The 8,228-nt window shown below is 31.6% G+C and overlaps 1 protein-coding gene and 1 long non-coding RNA gene across 3 annotated transcripts in view; both read right to left on the minus strand.

The window, feature by feature from the left end:
* The window catches only part of LOC119067360 (GATA-binding factor C), a 69,810-nt gene extending 68,570 nt beyond the window's left edge, over positions 1 to 1,240 (minus strand). The window contains exon 1 of one of the 2 annotated variants that reach the window (XM_037170271.1): positions 49 to 1,240. The gene's annotated coding sequence lies outside the window, so the exon portion shown is untranslated. The remainder of the gene's footprint in view (positions 1 to 48) is intronic. The other variant, XM_037170274.1, reaches the window with a different exon arrangement.
* A 4,855-nt stretch (positions 1,241 to 6,095) lies between these two features.
* Positions 6,096 to 6,689, minus strand: LOC119067367. The gene is made up of 2 exons (XR_005085925.1): positions 6,303 to 6,689; positions 6,096 to 6,241 (listed from the first exon to the last, which is right to left on the minus strand). It is a non-coding gene; the product is annotated as an uncharacterized LOC119067367 (long non-coding RNA).
* Between the last annotated feature and the right edge of the window lie 1,539 nt (positions 6,690 to 8,228).

An 8,228-nucleotide genomic window follows, 5' to 3' on the forward strand; every position in this document is an offset into this window, starting at 1 on the left:
TCGGTGTAGAAACTTAAATTTATTATTTTTTATTGAGACGTTACTCACCAGTATAATGTGTGCGTGTAGTTTCGTTAATATCCTTTTAGTTTTTTTTTGTCACGTGGGTATCACCAATCACAATGTACTTTTGGTCATAAATGATCTTCCTGTTTAATCCAGAGAGAAATTAACAAAAAAAAAACTTCAATTAGAACCGAAACACGATCACAGGATTACACTTTTTTTTTTGACTTTCTTTCTTTTTTTTCGTAAAAACCGGATAATATATCACTGTCAATGCACTTAGCACAGATATAGAAAAAAAAATATTTTCCTTTTCGAAGCTATAGATTGGCTTATTCCATTGCTTCCTATTAAACGCACACCATTTTTTTATTCGTTTTCTTGTCGTTAATCAATTATTAATAATATTTGTTCTCGATTATTGATAATAATTTTTTTTAAGTAAATAATATCAAAAGCAAAAAAAAAGAAAAAAAAGTTTGAAGTCGAATATGCTTAACCAAATACAATATTTTTGTTTATCTTATCGGATATCACCATAATACTGCCGAAAAACGAATTATATATTAAATTGACGCGTTATCATATGAATAATATCTTGGGTAAATATTACGTGATATAGAACGGGCACTACCGTTATTATTATGATTTTTCCTTTTTTTATTTCTTCAAAAAAAAATCTTATAAATTCAAATAAAAAAGTCAAGATAAATTATTGACTTAATTGCGCAAGCGACGTTATTTATACCACTTCTTTTTCATTTATTCGGTCGAAATTGAACACTATCTCCAAGTTGCGAGTTTCCAAAAAACAACGTAGTTACAAGTGTAATAAAATTGTCATTTAATCAAAATGAAACGCAATGATTAGCATTTACGATCTGATTAATTTTTATCAGATTATGTAATGTCGATGGCATATTAGATTATGCTTTCTTATACATGTATATTGTTGGTTAATACTGAGAGTTCGTTTTTGTATCCCGTCTTCGATTTGATTTTCCGTTTTCTCTCTCTACTTAAAGTTCAATTTAAATATAATTGTCAACGGCTTCTTTTCCAAACTGATTAATTTATCGATTTTCTTTCCTTTCAATATTTGTTTTAATAAAATTTTTGTTGTTGTTGTTGTTTATTATTATAAAAAAAATGTTCCGTATAGTTTAAACTGATTCCGCGACAAACGTTACAATAAATATAAACACGCAAGCACCGCAACGGTCTCCGGCCAACTAAAATACAATTTCAATGCGTTACAACGGTTTCGGCTTAAATCGCATTGGTTCGTATTTCAGATATAAAGTGCATATCGGGTTTTCGGTGCGATTAAAATGATTGGTGTTGGGCGTGGTTATAAATAGGAGGCGTTTTCCTTTATGTGTTCCTTTTTTCTCTTTTCTCATTTTTCTTGTCTGTTAGTCTGAAAATGGTTATAAAACTTTTATATTATATGGGATACATGGTTATAGTTATATAAAACGTTTGGGTTATATGTTGTGTGTGTTTGTGTTGCTTTTTTTTTCTTCTCTTCTACTTCTTCTTGTTGTTTTTATTTGAATCGTGTTTGTTATTTGTTTGCACTATGGTTTTGCAGTGAGGTGGTTAAAGTGTATGGAGAAGGCTAGAGATTTTTGCTCTTCTGTTTTTGTTGCTTTGAGCTTTATAGGTAGTTAGTTTCGTTACTTTGGAGGTTAAGTTTTTCGTTATTTTTTTTTTATTCGTCTTCTCTTCATTTAAGTTGTTTTTTACTTCATAACTTTATTTTATTTATTTTGTGGGAATGTTTCTGAGAAAACAACGATTCTTTTTTAGATTTGCATCTTTGCAAATTTTCTGTTTTTATTTTAATTGCTATTGCTTTTCTCGTTTTTCTTTTTCCATAAATGTAAGATCGAGGAATATAATGTATGTATATGAGTACCTAGAGAGATCTGGTGTATAATGCAATAATATGTACATATGTACATCTCTATATTGAATTTATATTTATATATAGAGAAACAAAACAAAACAAAAAAAAAATTAGTTGGAGAAAACAAATGCGGCGGTGGAATTTTGTCGTTTGAATGAAAATATGGAAATATTTGTTTCTTCTGTTTTACCATATAATTGTTTATGTTTTCGTTAATAGAATTTAATTAAGTAGAGGATTTTTTTTCCTGCTATTGATTTTCTTTGTTTCATATGTGCATTTAATGCAACCGGAGCTATAAAACGACTATGCATTTTATTTATATACAATTTTATATAATCAAGTGAATGACCCAATTGTGTGTGTAGTAGGTAAATTTAATTTTTGTATTGTACGGCTTTGAAATAAAAAGAGGGCTTTAGATTTTGCCGTTTTGTTTGTTGGTGTTGCTGTTGTTGGTTTTCATGGACATTGAATGACATATTGTTATATTCTGTGTGAAAAATCCTAATTATGTTTTGTATCCAACTGTCTCATGAATGTGCAATCTTCCAAGCCATAATACAATAAATTTATTAACGTGAGTGGAGTGCGTTAAACTTAGACATAGTTTCTGGGTTGATGGTTTATAACTCCGCATATAATTTATTGTATTATAACTTATAATGTTATGCATGTCGTATAACGATTCCGACTTAAAAAGCAATTGAGATGTTAACAGTTCAATTATAATCATGTAAATTAAGTCAATACTTAAAACATTTTATATGAGTCAGTTTTAATGTATATTCAATTTGTAATTTATCGTTTTTCCTCACCATTAATTCATTTCATTTCAATTCTTCTTTTTTTTCGTTGAATTGATATTTTCTCTGATTTTATTGAAATTTAATTCCACGCGTCTACACCAAGCGATATAATAAAAAAATTTGTCAGGTTTTGATCTTTTATATCGTTCGAATCTGATATGTTTTCCAATTTTGTTTCATTTATATAAAAATATATATTTAATAATGGGAGGAGGTTCCGTGATGACGGTTATGTGCAGCAAAGAGACTCAATTTGTATAACCGGTAACAAAAAAAAAACGATTTTATTGATTCGGTTTAACCGATAATATCGATATGTGATTTTTGCGATCAGTTGAGTAATTGAGTTGAGTAGTTGATTTGCAGGTAGTACTTCGAGAATTGGGACGAAAACTTAACTTTGACCATTCGATCTACATTGTGAATTTGTTCCAACACCGAATTTTTCAACTTTAATACCAAAAATAACATTGAAATTAGTAGATTCCATCCTTGTTTGCCAAGTGTGGTGTTTGGGGCTCGTAAGCTTGCTTTTTTGTGATATTAATATTGTCATCGTGCAGAATTAGTTATAAAATAACGAACCTTTAAAAATGAGCATGAATGTGGTGTTTTCAACAGATCGATACAAAATCTTTTACTTCATTCGATTTAACACACTTTTCGCTACATAAGTTCGTACTAGCCGGAGCTCGTTGTTTATTTTAGTGTTTGCTGTCGGTAGCGTATGACACAGCTGTGAGTTTATGTGGATTGCCCTCACGGACTCCTCGAACCAGAGAAAAAGCTATCACAGCTAGATTAACATTTATAGGTTCTGAACATCTGGTTTAAGATGGACCGATAGATAATTAATTAGCAGAAATTAATGAATATTGTCAAAATGTCAAAGAACAATAGAGAAATGTATTGTCAACGTGGAAATATTGTTTTCTACCCCATGCGAAAGTTGACCATTACATAGCAATTGCCTCCCAAAATTATCCATTACATGAGGATTGTTTGCTGTTATTTTTTTTATTTTTAAATGTGGAAATCAAATGCGAAATGGGGGAGAGTCGGGCGTACAAAATCATAACTTATCGAAAAGACAGTTACCGAAGCTTGTTGCTCAAAAACACTTTGTTACCCCCTAGTGCAAGTAAAGATATGTATAGTTTTGCCTAAGTTCTGCTTACAGTTTTCCTGACAATAAATGCCTAAGCAAATGAGTTACTATTACATCTGCGAAGGGTTTTCGTCACTACTGCCATGTTAAGCCAAAACAGAGATAGAAAATTGGGTTTATCTGTGTTCAAAAGACGATCTTAAAGGTTCACCTAAATGAATAGTTTATTTTCATTTATGGCTCTTACAAACGTTAAAGCGATTATTCTATTGATTTTTTTGCATCTAAAATGTTGTAGGGTTTGATGCAAAATCTATGACTTCATTAATTTTTGCACAGATCACAGAATCAGAGATTTTTTGTAGGTTTTCGATGGAATAAATTGTAGACATGCTGCTCTTAATGTGAAATTTGTAGAACTGAGCCGTAGACGAAGTACGGCAACGGAAACAGATAAATTTGAAGGACGGCTGGGAACGTATCTTATTAATGTTAAGGAAATGCGATACCACAAAACTGTGAGATTACCGATGTTCGAAGCTACCGGTATTTCCTGTATTTAATGTTCAACTGTTGGAGTGAATGATTTTATCGATCGTTAGATAACATAAACTTGTCATTTTTTTGAAGGAAACAAAATCTCTGTAAGAAAGCGTGCATGAACACAAACACTCATATGCTATTGGTAACGTCAATCGATAACGTCTATTCTCAAACAGATTTTATTCCTGTCTAATCATTTTCTACCTACACTTACATCTATGTCATATGGTATCGATAGCAAAGACTAAAATAAGCAATGAGATCCGGCTAGTGCGGTATTATATAGCAAAATGTGTGTTAAATAGAGTGAAGTAAAAGATTTTTAATCGATCTAAAAGAAGTGAAAGATTTTGTAACCACATTCATCCTCATTTATATATTCTGTAAGCAGTCTTGCGCCATGACAGTATTAATTACTTAGTAATAGTATTAAACGTAAGGAAAAGGCTCGCTGCACACGGTGCAAATAGTCATTTTATAATACTTTGGCTATTTGCACATGGTGCAAATAGTCTCTTTATAATACAGTTTCTATTTGCACTGTGTGCAAATAGCCAAAGTATTATAAAGTGACTATTTGCACCGTGTGCAAACAGCCAAAGTATTATAAAGTGACTATTTGCACACTGAAGAAACTGTATTTATTTCACGAAAACCGAAAATTGTCAATTTTATTCAAACAGTTTCATTACATATATTTCGGTAAGAAAATTGTTTAGAAAAAGCCATAAATGAAAAAAAAATAATTCGGCCAGCCAACTGAAAAGGCTGCAAGAAAATTTACAACGATTAAAAAAAATTACAAGTCAATCAGCTTGCAAGTATCTTTCGATAAATTATTTTGTTTTAAATTTCAATCGATAAATAGTCAACGTTACGAAAAAGGAGTGACATTTCCTTTTACAAAATGTAACAATGAAGAGTATTACTTCTTCTACAAAATGGTTCGAAAAGGAAGTGATATTTCCTTTTACAGAATGTAACAATGAAGTGGTAATACTTCATTCTACAAAATGTAAAAACCACCGTGTGCAAATAGCCAAAGTATTATAAAGGTACTATTTGCACAATGTGCAAATAGCATCAACCTAAACGTAATGTGATAATATTAACTTTAGTATATAATCAGACTCACTTTTTTTATTCAGATAAACCATCTGTGGTTTCGAACGAAGAGAGGGACCACACATCAATTCCACGGTCATTGTTTCTCCTCCCATCATGTTCTTTCAATTGTCGCCGATGCCATGCAATTCCCCGATTATCCATCGACTTCTTTCAGTAACTGTCAATGCCAGATTTCTTGAATCCCGATTAACCATTGACTTTTCAAGGGTTGAACAAATTCTTTACCAGTTGACCATTCTCTTTCTCTCGGTTCAGGAGCTCCTCAATTGTTGACCAAACTCTCGTCTGTTTGTATCAACTTCGCAACGGACCCAACCTTCTTAACAGAATGGCCAGACTTACGATTTGTCCAATTCTTTTTTCCCATAATGCAACGGAACCGGTACTGTCTCGGTCGCCATATTCGAAATTTTGATGAAGCTTCGATACTTCTTTCAGGCCGGCCCAGCTGGATTTACTAATAGAATTGGAAGGGATATTCTCCCCGCACATCACAGTGCCAGAAAGCTAAATTCTTTCTACTGAGAATGAAAACTTTATTTCGGACGTGTTGCCCTTTCAACGTTCATGTCGATTCGTGTTCTTTAACGAGTGAAAAGTTCGACTCAATGAGCTGTCGATTTTTTATGTTTTCTGTTTCTTTTCTTGAAGAAAAGACGATGTAGCTCAGTGTTCTATCTGTTTTTATTTTCCGCCAAATATTTCGCTCATCACATTGGATGGCATCTTCAGTGGCTGTAAAACATACATAATTCTTAGCACTATTTACAGATTCAGATTCTGTTTAACATTTTACCTAAATTTTACTGACTTTACAGTTTCGTCATATAATTTATCACAGATTTTTCTATGAACATGACTAGGTTCAATCACTTTTCGTTCTTTGTTTGTTTACTCGATATTGTCAAACAACATCAGCTGTCTCTATTCTGATTCACATTCAATGTCATTGTCAGATTTTCTTCTGCTTTCAGACCCAGTAAGTCATTGTAAATTGTTGATAGAAATAGGGTGTCCGTTTTTTTGTTGATATTGTTTTGCGTCTTCTTTATTCCGATCATTTCTTTGATTTGTCTGGATTTGTGGTTGCGATCTTTGAACAAAATTTCAACTTCATTCCACTTCGGTTCTTGTTTCGTTCTAATTGCATGTTCACATAGGGCACTGTGGTTCGCGTTTCCAATTTTTATGTTGTATTCATGTTTATTCTAAATTTCATTCATTCAAGCACCTCGTATTTACATTTAATTCTTGGCTCACTTTGACCAATTTCATTCCAAGAGGTGACTTGATCCATTTAATCTTTGAACAGTGGGAACACTCGTGGAATACAGAACACTTAGGTGTTCAAGGGATAGCTGGTTCTTAAAATATTCCAAAATTTGTTTTAAAAAACGAGTTTTTTTGTTGATATTTAGCCTTTCGATAATAGCTGCAATGGAAGCACAAACATAATCGATTAACTTCTCGCCTTTAAGTTATGACAAAGCCTTTAATGGTATGTATCGCATAAATCATATAAAGCTCCGTAATCATTTTATATGATTTCAATTAAATACTCTTATACCTATATCTCACACACCACAAATTTTAAGCATGATGCTATGTATTTTATAGAAAATCATCCAGCTAAGAGTTTCAATCAGTGATAAAATCGACTGAAAACAATTGTCTTCTTGGTATACAATAATTGTTGAACACAGAAAAACTGTTTAACCAACTCTGTACGTATTCGTCTATTTTGTCGAACCAGTCACAGTTGTCAAGACGCCTCACATCATCTACGGTTGCTGATAACGTATTATTATTGTATGCAATGCATATATATGCATGCGAAAGAGCATTATTATGATGAAAAGTAATATTACAATAACCACAATTTAATAAAATTGCATTTTAAAAATGTAAACACGTTTTGTAATGGCACGAATGGTATTATATGGCTGTATGGTGGATGTTGTTAAATTTTCACCGAATTGTTGGATAAAACATAATGAGCATAAATACCTACATCATTTGCTTTGGAACATATATGCTGTGCTGTACAAAGAGGATATGTGTACTATATAATATATGCTGTGTACGTCTATATACGTCTATATTATGTGCATTATAATACTATTTTACAAAATGTTTTATATTTCCGAATGCATGTTTCAACCCAATTCATTTATATAACCATATTAGCATAATTAAATCATTTTGAACCGCCTAAATCAAGTATTGTTGAGCTTGCACATTACATCAAATTTGCATTTAGAAAATGGCAATTTACTTTATGAATATGAGCCGATAGTTCTAAATTCTATGTATAATATTAAATGTAACATTATATTATTCCTGGTGTGTTATATGTATGTATATGCAATGCATATTATGTTTGCTGAAACTGATGTAATAAATTTATCTACCTTATGTGAGACCATGAGTGTATATACACAGATGTGTGTAGTGTAGTATGCCAATTTATATATATAAATACGTATGCCCATTATATGTATGCATAATTTGATAAGGTGCATTCCATTTTGATTTAAATTTAATAATACAATTACATTGTCGTATTTGTTTGAAGCATTATTTATTCACCCATTTTGCAAAGGTATTAAATATGCGGAAAAAAATATGGAGGATGTGTTTACAGTTACAACAGTTTTAACAGAAAAATTGCTTCCTTTTGCCAACATGAACAGAACACACATCAGTGAAATTATTAAGTGGA

Source organism: Bradysia coprophila, assembly GCF_014529535.1.
Source record: "Bradysia coprophila strain Holo2 chromosome X unlocalized genomic scaffold, BU_Bcop_v1 contig_12, whole genome shotgun sequence".
Lineage (NCBI taxonomy): Eukaryota > Metazoa > Arthropoda > Insecta > Diptera > Sciaridae > Bradysia > Bradysia coprophila.